This window comes from Lutra lutra, chromosome 1 (assembly GCF_902655055.1).
Source record: "Lutra lutra chromosome 1, mLutLut1.2, whole genome shotgun sequence".
In the NCBI taxonomy this organism is placed as follows: Eukaryota; Metazoa; Chordata; class Mammalia; order Carnivora; family Mustelidae; genus Lutra; species Lutra lutra.
The window spans coordinates 103,558,357-103,573,591 of NC_062278.1; the positions used below are offsets into that span (position 1 = coordinate 103,558,357).

Here is a 15,235-nt window from a genome sequence, read left to right on the forward strand (position 1 = left end):
ACCTAAAAATTCAAGAAAGAACGGATGTTTGAGGGCTTGTATTGCAGACTTCAATCACGTTCCGAGCCTTTTCAATACAATGAAAGACCACCAGGGGGAGAAACGCGAAGAACACTGGACCTTTATAAGAACCGCGATCTCAAAAGGCAACAGATCCCATTATTCTTAAGAAAAGGGGTGGGGGGAGTGGGAGGGTGGGTAGCAAACGGCACCAAAGCTTGAAGCTAATCTATAGCTAAGAGAGCTTTTCTGAAGTCTCCGTGAGCACCACGCGAAAAAAGGTCTTCTTCTCAAGTCAGAACTGAATCCTACAAGCTGACTCAAATCTGAATTAAAAAACATTGCAAAAGGTCTCCCCGGAGTGAGTCAGGATTGCAGAGGGGGGGTGGCAGTGTATTACTCTTCCGATTTGGGCTATAACTTAACTTTACATTGGCAGAATGAGGCGCACCAACGCTTCCTAAAGTGCCTTCTTTCTAGTACCCATAACCATTTCGGGTTCGCCACTGACAACAGCGGTGAACCACCAAGGCCCCTTCTCTCGCCCCCACACAAGAGGAAATCACATTTCCTCTGTGGGCGTATAAGTTAAAGAACTTACTCGATCCCAATACTCCTGTATCTCTACCCTAGCCGGCTAGTGCCCGTGGAAACAGATACACAACACATATGCCATCCTAGGATGACACAACATCCTCACTGCTGAAAAAGACGGAGCAAAAACACACCGGCTCCAGGAAAGCACCCCTCCACCACCCGAACTTCGGGCGGAAAAACAAGGCGCAAGCGCACTGCCAAACTGTTACCCGATTTGCCCACTTCCCCCTCCCGGTCTCAGCAATTTCACTTCCCCTCCTTTGCGCATCTGCTTCCGGGGTATTGTAGGCTCAGCCCCTCCTCAGTTCTTACCCTCCTCTACCCGAGGAGGGGGGGAGTCGAGGGGGTGGGGAAGAGTTCGTTGTTTGTTTACACGATGTGAGCGGAAAAAGAGACCAATAAAGTTTATTCTGGAAACAAAAGGAAAAAAAACAGGGTGACAGAGAAAGGAGACGGGGGCGGGGGCGTGTGGCGAGGGCTAGAGAGAAGAGGGAGCTAGAAGGAGAAAGCGGCAGTTCCGGTGCCGCCGCTGCGGCCGCTGAGGTCTTGGGCTGCTGCTGCCGCGGCCGCTGGGGCTGGGGCCGCCGGCGAGGCAGGGCTCGGGCCCGGCCGGGCAGCTCCGGAGCGGCGGGGGAGAGGGGCCGGGAGGCGGGGGCCGTGCCGCCCGCTCTCCTCTCCCTCGGCGCCGCCGCCGCCGCCGCCGCCGCCCGCGGGGCTGGGACCCGATGCGGTTAGAGCCGCGGAGCCTGGAGGAGACCGGAGCGTGAGTAGAGCGCGGACTGGCCGGGAGCGGGCGCGGCCGGGCTGGGAATGGGGTGGGTGTGGGGGCCTCTCCGGCGCGCCCGTGGTATTGGGCGGGGGCTACCCACGGGTCGTCTCTCAGGGTCGGCCCACTGCAGACTTCTGCTGTGATCGCCGCTCCCTGTTCCCCGCCTGCCGCTGGCCTCACCCAGATGCAGAGGCGAGGGCTAGCCGTTTACTCTCCTTTCCCCCCTGCCACCGCCTCGCTCCTGGTTTCCTTCCTCTCTCGTTTTTGGGGATGGGGTGGCTGGAATCTGAGGAAGTGCACCCAGGGCCGCCGCCCCGGTGGCAGTAGCTCGGTGCCCCGCACCCTTGCACGCCCACCGGGCCGGCGGGTGGCCGGGCTGCCGCGACCACCGCGGCGTGAGAGATCCTGACGGAGCCGCGGGCTGTTCCATAGGGGCTGTCATGCCCCAGGACTCCGGCCCTGCCAGCCGGACGACCCTGCGTTTGTCTCACGCTGAGTTTAAATCGCCCGGCTGGGGCAGGGAAGGAAAACCGCTCCCCCCTACCCCGCAGTTCCCCTCCCACCCTTCCTCTCTGGGGGTTTTTGTGTTTTTTGGTTTTTGTTTTTTTCCTTTTAACCGAGACAGTCAAACATATTGGATCTTTCATTCATAGACCCTAGACATTGTCTCGTGATTTGTGTCTTTACTAAGTCTATTATGTGATGCCCGTTTCATAGCTCCTAAGCGGTTCAGAAAGGTAGGGTACGCCCAGCATTGGACTATGTAAACACCAGACATTTAGCCTGTGTTTTGACCGCGGCTTGAGGGGTTTATTTTAGGATGCTAAAGGAATAGTGGTGATGGTGGCTAGTTCCCAGACTTAGGAATCGAAAGCTATTTCTTTAGATGAGGGACTGTTTACATAGTTCTACGAAGGGTAAGGGAGCGCAACAAGAGGGGGCTTTGAGGAAAACAGCTCGTATATTCTTTAATGAATTAGAGTTGTGATTTCGTTTTAGAAAAAGCTTCCTCATTCCAGCGCCTTTGTGCACATTCGGCACATGAGTTTGCGATATAATGTTTTGAATCTATTTTGTGAGGCCCCGGAGAACCCCTCGAAAACTTGGGTAGATAAACTGCTGGTAACTCAAGTCGGATGATTTCAGTGGCCACATTTGAACCACTGCAGGCAGTATTGGTCGCAGGCTCTCCTCCTTAGATAATAGATTCTTGGGGGCATTTGCTTACAAATTTGCTTTTATGCTGGATTGTGTGATGTTGAGAAGAGACCTGAAAAAACCTTAAGATACCATGTTGCTAATTTAAATTGGATAAATCAATATTTTATGTCTTTATTAAGAGGCCCTTGAAGCAACTGCAGTGTAAGAATTTGTTAGTATGTCTGTGTATTCAAGTTTTAAGATTTTTTAACTGAAGTGTTGAATTCTGGTTGACAGCATAGATCTCTAGATAAACATCACATGTTATGGAAAATTTTAATTATCAGATTAACTGTTCTGCAGTGTCATCAACCAAAATTATCTGAGGAGGGCCCAGTAGGGTTGTGTGTGTGTGTGTGTGTGTGTGTTGGTGCTTGTTTTGTTTTTTAAGTTTTCTTGTCTCATGTTTTGGGATAAGATTAAATAAAATGACATCCATAACTTTTTTCAAAAGTTTCTTTTGCATTTTTCATCTCTGTAAAATAGAGTGCTTTTCTTCACAAACTAGGTGGTTGAAAGAAATGATAGCACATCTTAATAGTAATAACTCCATGGAGGAAATACCAAGAAAGTAAATGAATATTAACTTAATATTTAATTGACTGTGAGAATAAAGTTTGAAAGGCATTTCTGTCAGTTTTAGTTGAAGAATTAAAAATGAACCACATGTAAATGCAGAATGTGTTTTATATAAAGTTTTTAAATTTTAAGTAAATTGGATATAGCATGAAAGATGTCACTGGATACAGTACTGTACTTGAACTGAAAGATTACTGCAGGAATGTGTATATTCTCATGGGGCTGGATATATGTAAAAGGGAGACTAAAAGAACAGTGACTTTGCCTGGCTATGTGTATGGAACAGTCCTTCTGGAGGCAGAGCTTCCTTCCTGTCAGGATAAGATCCTCTCCATCCCAAATAAGTATTCCCTTTAAAAAAAAAAAAAAAAAAACTAAATTGATAAATAAAATACTTGTATAAGAACATAGATCATAATAACTTTTTCTTAAAACAGTTTACCTTGTGTGTAGCTTTCCTGATTAGAGCCCTTTACTGAACAAAGAGTTGTAACATTTGTTGTTACCATTAAAGGGCATTTGCTCTGTTGATTTGTTTATTTGAAAAGAGCTAACTTAATCCCAATTGATCTCTTTAGTAACTAGACCAGCATTAAAAAGATCAGTTCTCTATTTTATTATTTTAATATCTTGAATTCCAAGGTAGCTGTGATTCTTTAAGTGAAATGTGTTCCTTGAGCATCATAAAAGATCTCATCTTTGGTAAAAATATTTATGATCCTTAAAATTGTGCAATTTTAGCAGCATAAATCATGGAATATTGTGGTTTATATTTTATTAGCAGAGTTATCAAGCTGTTTTTTTAAGTGTTGTCTTGAGTTACAGCAGTCCTGTAGGCAGGTAGTATTACTGCCTCTGAGAAATGATCTTTTAATCTAAGGTCATACAGGTGTCAGGTGACAGACTCATTGACAAAACCAGTGTTTTCTGACTCATTTTACTATATCAAGCTACCTCTAACCTGCTTCATCCTGCTTTTTAATAGCTAAACTAAGGCCTAGAGAAGTTAATTACTTAAGATCACTTTTTTCTTTATTTCCAGTAAAAAAATATATTTTAAATTCCCTATATTGCTTAAACTAGTTTTCAATCCTGGCTACACATAAGAATCATCTAGTTAGCTTTTTAAAAAGTACCAGTACCAGGGTCTCATTCCCAGAGATTCCAATTTAATTGGTCTGAGATAGGGCCCAGACATCTGTGATTTGTTTGTTTGTTTTAAAGTTACCCAGGTAATAGTAATAGACAAGATTATAAAGCCCTTTCTTTCAAGGACCTGTATGATTTGGTCCTTGCTTGTCTCTAGGTTCTTTTCTCTCCCACACCTTCCTTGGTCTTTCCCTGATCTCTTGTGCAGATGCTCTTCCTGAAGTATTTGCGTACTCCATACCTCTTCTTTAACTAGCTGACTCCTACTTGTTTTTCATAACCACCTCCTTTGAAAAGTCTAGTCTGAGTTAAGTATCCCTGCTTCCTCTTCCCATAGCATTTTGTATTCCCACTGTCATAGCGTTGATTCACTGCATTATAATTGCCTATTTATTTCTCTATATCCTCCACCAGGATATAAATTCCATGGGAAGGATAGGGAATCCTTCTATTTTATATACAGTTGTATTCTTATTGCCAAGCACAGTAGCCAGTACATAATAGGCACTTATTAACTAACTAAATAAATATATTGGCATCTTTATAATATATATATTAATACATCTTTACAACATGTATTAATTTACAAACATCAATTAAGTTTTTATTCCTGCCAAATACATTTAATATATTTGGTCACTAAGAATGTATATCCCTGAACTTGCCACACATATAATTTTATTTGGAGACAGGCAAGACATTATAAATTATATATAAATTATACCAAGCATGACTCAACCCCAAACACACACACAAGCAATAATAAGGATCATTATTATGCACAGAACTGCACTGGAAATCAGGAGACTTGAATTCAAATCCCTGTTTCACCACAAGCATTAGGTCCTTAGGCAAATCTCAATCTTTTGGGGTCTCTGTTTACTCTTCTGCAATACAGAGAGATTGTACCAACTGCTCTACATGCTACTCAGTGGTCTAGCCTTAAAATCTAATGAGTACTAAAAATACTGGCTTTGGAATCTGAGGCTCCTTGGTTCAATACCTGGCTGTTACAGTTACTGGCAGGATTACTTTGGACAGATTTCCTAATCTGCATAATGGTAGTAATTACTATTCAGTGGAGTTGTTATTGTTGAATTAAATGAAATATAGATCCAAGAGAGTTTTTGTCCTGTCTCACATTGTATCAAATGTTCATTTCCTTTCCCCTTAGGAGGTGTTAGATCTCATGAGTGGATTTATCTGAGGTAACAGAAAGACATAGTTCATGTAATCCTGTTTGCCACTTTGCTAACTGCTAGCATTACAGGTGTGACTAGGGACCAAAACCAGTGTGGCTTTTAGTTTCATTTTCTTAGAACCACATTGCACTGTCAAACACTCAGGTGTTAGTCCACCTACTTGGGAAGTAATTGTGCCTAGAACTTTCAACCATGACAAGGTATCAATACATCTATAATAAATAATATGAAGGAAGAGAGAGTCTAGTGACCTTAAACTATCTCCAAAGCTAAGTGAAATCAGACTTGACAATTCCAAAAGAAGGGGACAAATTAATACTAAGGGTGATTTATAAAAGAAGACCCAGAAATTTGGTGAAAGTTCTATTCACCAAAGCTAAAATTCAGGGACCATTATTTAGTAATTTCTAGGAGATATAGAAAATATACCTCTGGTCAGGACCAACTCCAGAAGATAAAATTGCTCTTGATGTCAGATTAGCAATTACATATATCAACAGACCCAAATTATTGATATTTTCCATATTGATATTTATATTTTACTCTATTTAAATATACAGTTATTTTAGTCTTTATTTAGTAATAAAGAGTAACCTTACATGTGGTGTAATAATACCTATTTGCTGAAGTTTCTTGATACCAATTTTATTTTCATATAAATCAAATTGGTGTGCCTGAGTTTTCCCTTAAGTTTATGTTTAAAGCAAATTTTAAGATGCCTGGGTAGCTCAGTTAGTTAAGCATCTGCCTTCAGCTCAGGTCATGATCCCAGGATTCTGGGATTGAGTCCCACATGGGGCTCCCTGCTCAACAGGGAGTCTGCTTCTCCCTCTCCCTTTGCCCCTTCTCCCTGCACATGCTCACTCTTTATCTTTCCCTCTTTCTCAAAGAAATAAATAAAATCTTTAAAAAAATAAAGTGAATTTTATTGCCAGTTATTTTGGGAAAAATACCATGCTAAAAATTGGAGAGGAAAAGCTAAAATATTAGGGCGTAAAAAAGAAATACGAAGGAACACATAATGAAGTTAGAGGATCCAACTTGAAGGCTTGAGATTTCCATCATTGGAAGGGTTATTAAATCTTAAATGTACCAATAATGTTTTATAGGTATATCTTATTCACATTTAATACTTTATTCTGTGAACTAATTGATCCTAGTTAAGGAATTTTTAGGTGCTTTCTCCCTCTTCCCAAATACATAGTTTGGGGAGTTTAAAGTTAAAATGTGCCAATAAAGGATTTGTAAGTTTATAAGAAATGTGATAGCTTAGAGCTTTTTCAAGTTTAATATTTCTTAAGGTAAAGCTGTTTTTAGTGTGGATTATAGAGCTCTGATATAGAGGGCTAAGGGATTAATTCCAGTCCCAAACTGCTACTTTGTGTTTGTGTATGGGGAAGAAGAAGCAGATTATATCAAATTTTTGCCTCTTTTTCTTCATTGCTAAGTTACTCTTATAATTAATGAGATAATTTAAGTGATCCCAAATTACATAAAATTAAGGAAGAATGTATACATACTAATCATTATTCTAAGTTTATATCTACTACAAGAATAACATATTTCATATTTAGCCCAACAATTACTCATTTCTTCTGTATTATTTTAGTAGCTACCTTGGTAATTTATCAAATTGTTATTTATTAGAAATTAAGTTTTAAGTAATTAAGTAATTAAGTTTTAAGTAACTTTTAGCATACAATTGCAATTGTTACAGGGTCTTTGTATCAAAGCCAGCATTACCATATGAAATAAAGGTGGGATTAAAAAAATAGTAAGAATTCTTACAGATTCTACCTATCTGGTACACTTCAGATTTTAAATATTTGTTTAGTGGAAGCCAAAAAAGTCAATGTTGTGATTTGAAAACAAAACAAAAAAACACAAATGCTGCAACAGGATAGAATCGTATACTCTGATCATAAATCTCTTGCTAAACTCAATACTAACTCAGGAGTTAGTAAGACTCAGTGGAGAGATGCATCTTACAAAGTACTATAGAAATTTAAAGCAATATTATAAAGATAATTTTAAGCATAAATTTTTGAACAGGAAGAAACCATGTGCGTTCTTGTTACCTTCAGCACCTAACATAGTGCCTAAAAATAAGTGGCCAATACACATTGATATTTTTGCAGTAGGATCAATAATTGAGAATCAAAATAATTTTCTTATCTTTTACCAATTTGTAACTATGTACTTTAAACTATCTGAAAAGTAAGTAAATTTCTCTGTGCCAGTCTAGTTGATGATTTATTTAGTATAGACTTGAAGTATATCAGAAACACTTTTCAGTAAGTTGTTAACTAGTTGCATATTTCTGTTGCTATTTGGAGATATTTTTAACAAAGATTGATAGGTTAAGGAGAGGTTGTGTGCTATGGTGAAAATAATATAAGATTAGGAATCTAAAATCTGGATTCCATATTGAACTATTAACTAATTGTTTGGTTTTAGATCTTCATCTTTTAACACTTGTTCCTTTTACCTACACAATTTCTAATGTTCTTTACAATTCCAAAATTCTGTGAGATTCCTAGTATTTTAAAGTCTATTTTGGAGGCCACCTGAGTGGCTCAGTCTATTTAGCATCTGCCTTGGGCTCAGGTCATGATTCCCAGAGTCCGGGCATTGAGCCCTCCATTGGGCTCCCTGCTCAGAGGGAAGCCTGACTCTCTCTCTGTCTCCCTCTGCCTTTCCCCCAGCTTGTGTGCGCGCGCTCGCGCTCGTTCTCTCTCTCTCTGTCACTCTCACTCTCACTGTCTCTCAAATAAATAAAAAATAAAATCTTTGGGGCGCCTGGGTGGCTCAGTGGGTTAAAGCCTCTGCCTTTGGCTCAGGTCATGATCCCAGGGTCCTGGGATCAAGCCCCACATCGGGCTCTCTGCTCAGCGGGGAGCCTGCTTCTCTTCCTCTCTCCCTGCCTGCCTCTCTGCCTACTTGTGATCTCTGTCTGTCAAATAAATAAATAAAATCTTTAAAAATAAAATAAAATAACATTTTTTAAAAATAAAATAAAGTTTTTTGATTTCAGGGAAAAGTAAGCCACTCCCTAAAAAGGGAAGACAGTCTGTGTCAGTTTGTTATATTTTGAGAAATTAAAATCTGTCTGCCTGTTTATAAATTTGCACTTATTTGAAGGCCCTTGTGTGAAATTCTGTGGCATAAACAAACTGCCATCAGAAAAGAATGGACTGGAAAGGTTTTTTTGGTTTTGTTTTTGTTTTTCTTTCTGAAACCATCAGTGACTTTGGAGAATCAAACTACTTCAGGCGTGGCCATTTTGGTTACTGGCACTGAGAGTAGTTGAATGACTGACAGGCATTGAGAATAGGTCATCCATTTGCACACCAGTTGCCAGGGTTATGAAGTCCAGCAAACCTGTCACAGTACCCTTAATAGCCACTGGTCACCATCCTTACTCGTTAAAGACTTCTAGGAAACTATGTTCCAGAATTTCCTTTGGTGACCCATCCCACTAGATGGTTTTCAGAAAATGTGTTCTAATTTTAAGAATATAATTCCAGAAGCAGAGTAAGCCTTTTTTTTTTTTAATATATCATTTTTGTGCAGACAAATACAAGGAAAGATGACAAAAATCATTGCTCTTGATTGGAAAACATTGGTTTTTATGCTACTAATTTGTTGTTTCTGTAACTATTCAAATTACCTATAGGGTTTGAATATTTTTTCACCAGCAAACTGTTCAAGTTATAAGATACTATTTAGGTTTTTTAATTTTTATTTTATTTTATTTTATTTTAAGATTTTATTTATTTGTCAGGGACAGAGGGAGAGAGAGCGAGCGAGCACAGGCAGACAGAGAGGCAGGCAGAGGCAGAGGGAGAAGCAGGTTCCCTGCCGAGCAAGGAGCCGGATGTGGGACTTGATCCCAGGACGCCGGGATCATGACCTGAGCGGAAGGCAGCCGCTTAACCAACTGAGCCACCCAGGCGTCCCTACTATTTAGGTTTTTTAAAAAAATATTTTATTTATTTGTTAGAGCATAAGTGGGAAGGGGGGCGGAGGGAGAGGAAAAAGCAGACTCTCCGCTGAGCAGGGAGCCAGATGTCGGGCTCGATCCCAGGACCCCAAGATCATGACCTGAGCTGAAGGCAGACACTTAACCAACTGAGCCACCCAGGTACCCCTATTTAGAGTTATTATGACTATGTACTCATTTTTCAACAAGCTAAACACATTTCTGCGGCTTATTTTTCTTTGAGAGATCATACTTTTCCAAGTACTTTTCTGATGGACTCATTGCAGGTCTGGGCCTGAAAGAACTATTGCATTTTGAAACAATTGCCTCTAGCTTAAAAGTGAGTGAAATGTGTCTTGAGTGTGTATGTATGAGAGAGAGAGAGTTTTCTTTAGGAGGTTAGCTTCTTGGCAAGTGCAAAAATAAAAATCTTGAAGTTTTTTGCTAAGTAAGCTACTATTCTGTGAATATAGATGTATAGAGCACAGCCTCAAATATAAAGCATCATTAGTGGGAAAAATTGTGGAGAAAAAGGTTGAAATTAGAACTATTAAAGTCCAATCTGAAATCAAACCATATATGAAAAAGGGAAAGGAAAAACTGTTTCGTATTGTCATTTTTTCAATTATAAATATTAATAATAACATCATTTTAAAGTTATTTTCCTTATGAAGATTTCCTTAAAATCTGATGGCTATTATTATTTGCATTTGAGACTCCAGTGGGCAGCATCTTAATATATTTATGAAAGAGATATCTGTATTCTTTTTCTCTAACTATATAGCAGTTGTAAAAGTTGAACATGACTTTTTGAAAGCAGCTTCTGTACTTGATAATTATAATGGTAGTAACACTCAAAGTAGTTTGGAATATTAGTAATTTTATATTGTGGAGACTGGTTGTTTTCTCTTCACTAAAAATGACGAAACTTCAAGTTTATTATGGGACTCCAGATTTCTTCAAAATCACTTTGAATAATTTTGACTAATTCTGTGGAATAAAAGGCAGCATTTTTTACAGCCATGTTATGTTCATAGGCACTATTAATGTTGCTAAATGTATATGTATATACATTTGTATACATATATGCATGTATATGTATGAGTAGCTAAATGTATCTACTAATGTACAGCTACTGAAGCACAGCAACCATATCATGCTCTGGTCTTTTTTGTTGAGTATAAATATCAGGCATATAAATTAGTACATTTCTCTTGCAAATAATTTTTTGCCCAGTCAAAATGAAGGTAAGTAATTTGACAGTAGGACAGAATATTTGAAGTCAGGACAGTCTTAGAATCTTCACAAAATATGGTCAGTGTACTTGGCTTCTTTAATTTTCTTTTCTTTCTTCAAAATATATTATGTCATAATGGTTGAGAACATGTACTCTGGAGCCAGACTACTGAGATTAGTAGTTTTGTAGCTTAAGGCAGGTTATATTACGTCTGGGTTAAATATTCTCTGGGTTAATACACATTTTCTTGTTTGTAAAAAAGGGATGATAAGAGTACCTACATCATACTTTTGTAATGAGGATTAAGTGACTAATACGTTAAAGCATTTAGAACAGTGCCTAGCATGTAGTAAGCACTCAATAAATATATGTAGCCTCCTTGAAAGTACAAACTATGTCATATTCACCAATTTTGCAGGGGTGGGGGGCTTTAACATTATGTAGTGAATTGAATTTTGTCCATTCTGAGGATTTACATATATGGATCCAGTCTCTGGAGAATAAACAATAAGGTTGCCTTCTAACAAGCTTCTTTATTACTGCTTGCTTTTTGTTCTGTTACAACTGTTAAAATTTCATTCTAGCTCTAGGAAGCTGAATTCTGTTTCATACCTTCATGCCTAAGTGAAGTTAGCATGTGGAGATTTAGCTTGATAGGAATGAGGTTTTGATGGCAGAAGATACCAAGTAAATGGATGTACATTTTTCACATCTAGTCTAATTGTATTATGGATTGATTTTTTTCCCCCATCAATTCCTGGAATCTCAAAATCCCCAGCAGTATCTTAAAAGCACTCTGCCATTGAAGCAGTACTTGTTTCAAGCTACTAGGCATTTCTTTTCCCTGTCCTCCATGTCCTAAAGACCATAGTTGTGTCACATTGTCACATAGTCCCTATGTTACATGGCTTTTATAAAATTCGCATGTCATGTTTTAAAGCTGCTTGTATCTCACCCATTATACTTGTTATGAAGTCTTTATTAAATACAATATTTAATTTTATGTACGATTTTGATACACAGTTTACACTCATTGAAAATTGTGTAAAACTTGCAAATCATTTATGTGAAGATAAGGAAAGCAGCCATGTGTTTTTATTTTTCTGAGTTCAGTCTCTTAATTCTTTGCCTTTAATTACTAAGTTACCTGCAGAGCATCACTGATACAAATCTTTGAGTCATCATCTTGTCGGTACCTTACATAAATGAGACAGACTATTAGTTGATATTTAAGTTTTTGATAAATATATGTGTTTGTTTTCTCACCTCCTACTTTTTAGCAATTTAAACTGCTCTTGATGGCCTCACACCAAAACTTACTCTTCTCAAGCTGATGATCCCATTGCCTATGTCTCTCATACCAGATTGATAGTAACAATAAAATCCATGTACTTTTAAAAAACTTTATATATAATTATTATTACTAATTTATATGGAAATTGCTTTAGAAAGGATCTGTAATTCTGGCACAGTTATTCGAAATTTCATTGTTGCTTTTAAAGAATCGTTAAGCATACTTCCAAACATTTTTTATACATGTAAAACTCTATAGAATTTCATCTCTTTTAAGGGGTGTGTACACAATATGAAAAAAAAAAAATTAAAACATGACAGTGGACTGCCCTAATACTGACCAAGAGTTTATTGCCATACTATGTGGTTATGATTAACCTACGCATTGAAGTTAAGAATTAACTACTTATTTTAAAATGGTATCATGGAGACTTACAGCTGACAACCCATGTGAGAAAATTTCCTTGATTTTCTAAATGTACACATTAGTGTATACTTGGAGTTACCTCAAACCCAAACTTTAATATCATGAATGTGGGAAAGAGAACTATTACAGATTTTGTTTACAAAGTCCATAATAATGTTATCTCCCTTAGTCCTCACATTAGCACTTCCATACATACGTAGTCTCTCCACTACACACAGTAGGAAACTAAAGTTACACATCTAATCAGTACAGTGGAGTCTCATCACACTTAATTTACATGAATTCAACTATATACATTCCAAAAGTATATACACACCAAAAGTAAAATCATACAAAAGTAATCATTTAAATATTGCAGTCACATCCCGCTACTGAGCTTTTGTTTCAAAATAGACATGAGATTAAAGGTGTGAATCTCTGTCACCTCAGATGACCTCAGCGTGTAGGTATGAACATCTCAGTGTTGAGTGTAATTCTGTAGTCATATGTAATGTTCATACAACATGGCTTATAATGCCAAACCTGAAGCGCTTAACCAAAGAAACAGGAATTTATTCCAATGCTGGAAGAGAAACTGCTGTTTTAGACTTGCTGAGCAATTGTGTTGGTTTCCAAGATGGCCTGCAGCTATTGCCACAACAAACCACCACCTCTACACATGCATCCTCTCTGGTACATACATGCACATGCATAAACCCACACCGTTTTAAATACATATATTTTATATATTGCACATATAATTTTGTGTGTTCTCGTTTGCTGTAAATATATTCTGTCTTTATGCAGAATGTTTCTGTACAAGGCAGTATACAAAAAATGTGTACATTATAATTTATGGGTGATTTAAGAGATTTTTCAAGGAAAATGTTGACTCTGTACATCCACAGACTGTATTGTTTTCCACAATATACCCAGAGTCTAGCACATTGCTAAGCACAAAGTTTATTGCATTACTGGGGAAAAAAAAAATCTTTAATACTTAGGTACTTATTTTTAAAATATAAATATACATGCAGTGATCTTATTTTCTCAGCTCAAAATTTGAAGCTTTTGAAAAATCTGCTTCATATCCCAGATGAATTAGTCTTAAATCATTTTAGAACAGTACAGAAATAGAATACTAGAAATTACAGCTATCTCATAACATCTGATCCTGATGCGACCACTGGACTTGGCGTTACTTACGTTTCTTTCTCTTGTCTCTTCCTTTTCATATGTATGTGGATGGATTTGCTAAAAGAAACTAGCCATACTACACAGAATTATTTTATAAAAACACCAAGTATGTTTCTGCTAACTCTTCCACCTAGAGAAATGGAAATACTAAAAGGACATACAAATAAGGGGACAGATCTGCATGTTACTCTAACCTCCTTATGTAGTATTCATTCCCTTTGTACAAACACCCACTTTTTGAATCTCCTGTCTGATCTGTGCAGGAAGGTAGAACTTCCCCCAGAGCCTTGGAAAGAGAAAAGTATACCCTGTGCTGCCATGTGCCAGTCTTTCTAGCTGGCTAGAAAATAAGACTGCTGGGCCAAGAAGACATGATCTTTCTCACACTGAAGGAGAAGAAAGGGTTTGCATGGTGAAATGGGACATTTGCTTATAATTCTAGATCAGAAACAGAATACTAACCTGCCTGCCAATCCTGTTACCCTAAACAATCCACTTAGGTTTTATGAGCCTGAAAAGTTGTCACTAGATGGCTAGTGACTAAAAGAGATATTTCCAAGGTGTTGTGTTCCAGAAATGAGCTTGTGCAAACTTTAAAAATGTAGAACTCCCCTTGGAAGGGGAGGTGAACCATGAGAGACTATGGACTCTGAAAAACAATCTGAGGGTTTTGAAGGGGCGGGGGGTGGGAGGTTGGGGGATCCAGGTGGTGGGTATTGGAGAGGGCACGGATTGCATGGAGCACTGGGTGTGGTGCAAAAATGAATACTGTTATGCTGAAAAAATAAAAACATTTTTTTAAAAATGTAGAACTCAAATAGCAGCTATGAATAAGATAGAAAAAAAATAATTCAACAGGGAGTGCCTGAGTAGCTCAGCTGTTAAGCGTCTACCTTCTGCCATTTCATGATCCCAGGTCCTGGATCAAGCCCCAGAGGTCCCTGCTTGGCGAGGAGCCTCCTTCTCTGTCTCCCACTCTCCCTGTTTGTGTTCCCTCTCTCACTGTGTGTCTTTCTGTCAAATAAATAAGTAAAATCTTTTAAAAATAAATAAATAATAAAAATAATAATTCAACAATACATTAAGTCTACTTTATGATTATCAAGTATCTAAGAATGCAAAGATGGCTGAATATGAAATTTTATAATGCATAGGTCAATGAATCTGATCAGGAACATGAACATATCAGCAAACATGGAAAAGAAATTAATAATTTCCTTTTGTCTCTTTAAAAGCCAGGAATGAAGAGAAATTTCCTTAACAAAGCATATCAAACTAAAAGCTAAAATAATAATTGATGGTGAAACACTAAAGAAGCAATGACTATTAAAAATTCAGAAACCCATTATCACTGCCTTATTACATAACATTCTTCAGGAAGTTCTGACCAGTATAGTAAGATATGAATTAGAACAAAGAGAAGTAAATACTGAAAAACTGCACAATCCCATTTTTGGTGTGGTATGATTACATTCCAGGAAAACCAAGAGTCAACTAAGAAGTTATTAAAACTAATAAGAATGTAGAGTAACTAGATTTAAGACAAATACTTTAAATTCAGTAGTTCACCTTTATAATAGCAGTACTTATTTAGAAAGTATGGTAGAGGGGTGCCTGGGTGGCT

General features: G+C 38.1%; 1 protein-coding gene across 1 annotated transcript in view; it reads left to right on the top strand.

Moving 5' to 3' along the window:
- Positions 1 to 1,225: 1,225 nt before the first annotated feature.
- Positions 1,226 to 15,235, top strand: part of PIK3CA (phosphatidylinositol-4,5-bisphosphate 3-kinase catalytic subunit alpha) — an 84,695-nt gene continuing 70,685 nt past the window's right edge. The window contains exon 1 of the mRNA XM_047730953.1: positions 1,226 to 1,360. The gene's annotated coding sequence lies outside the window, so the exon portion shown is untranslated. The remainder of the gene's footprint in view (positions 1,361 to 15,235) is intronic.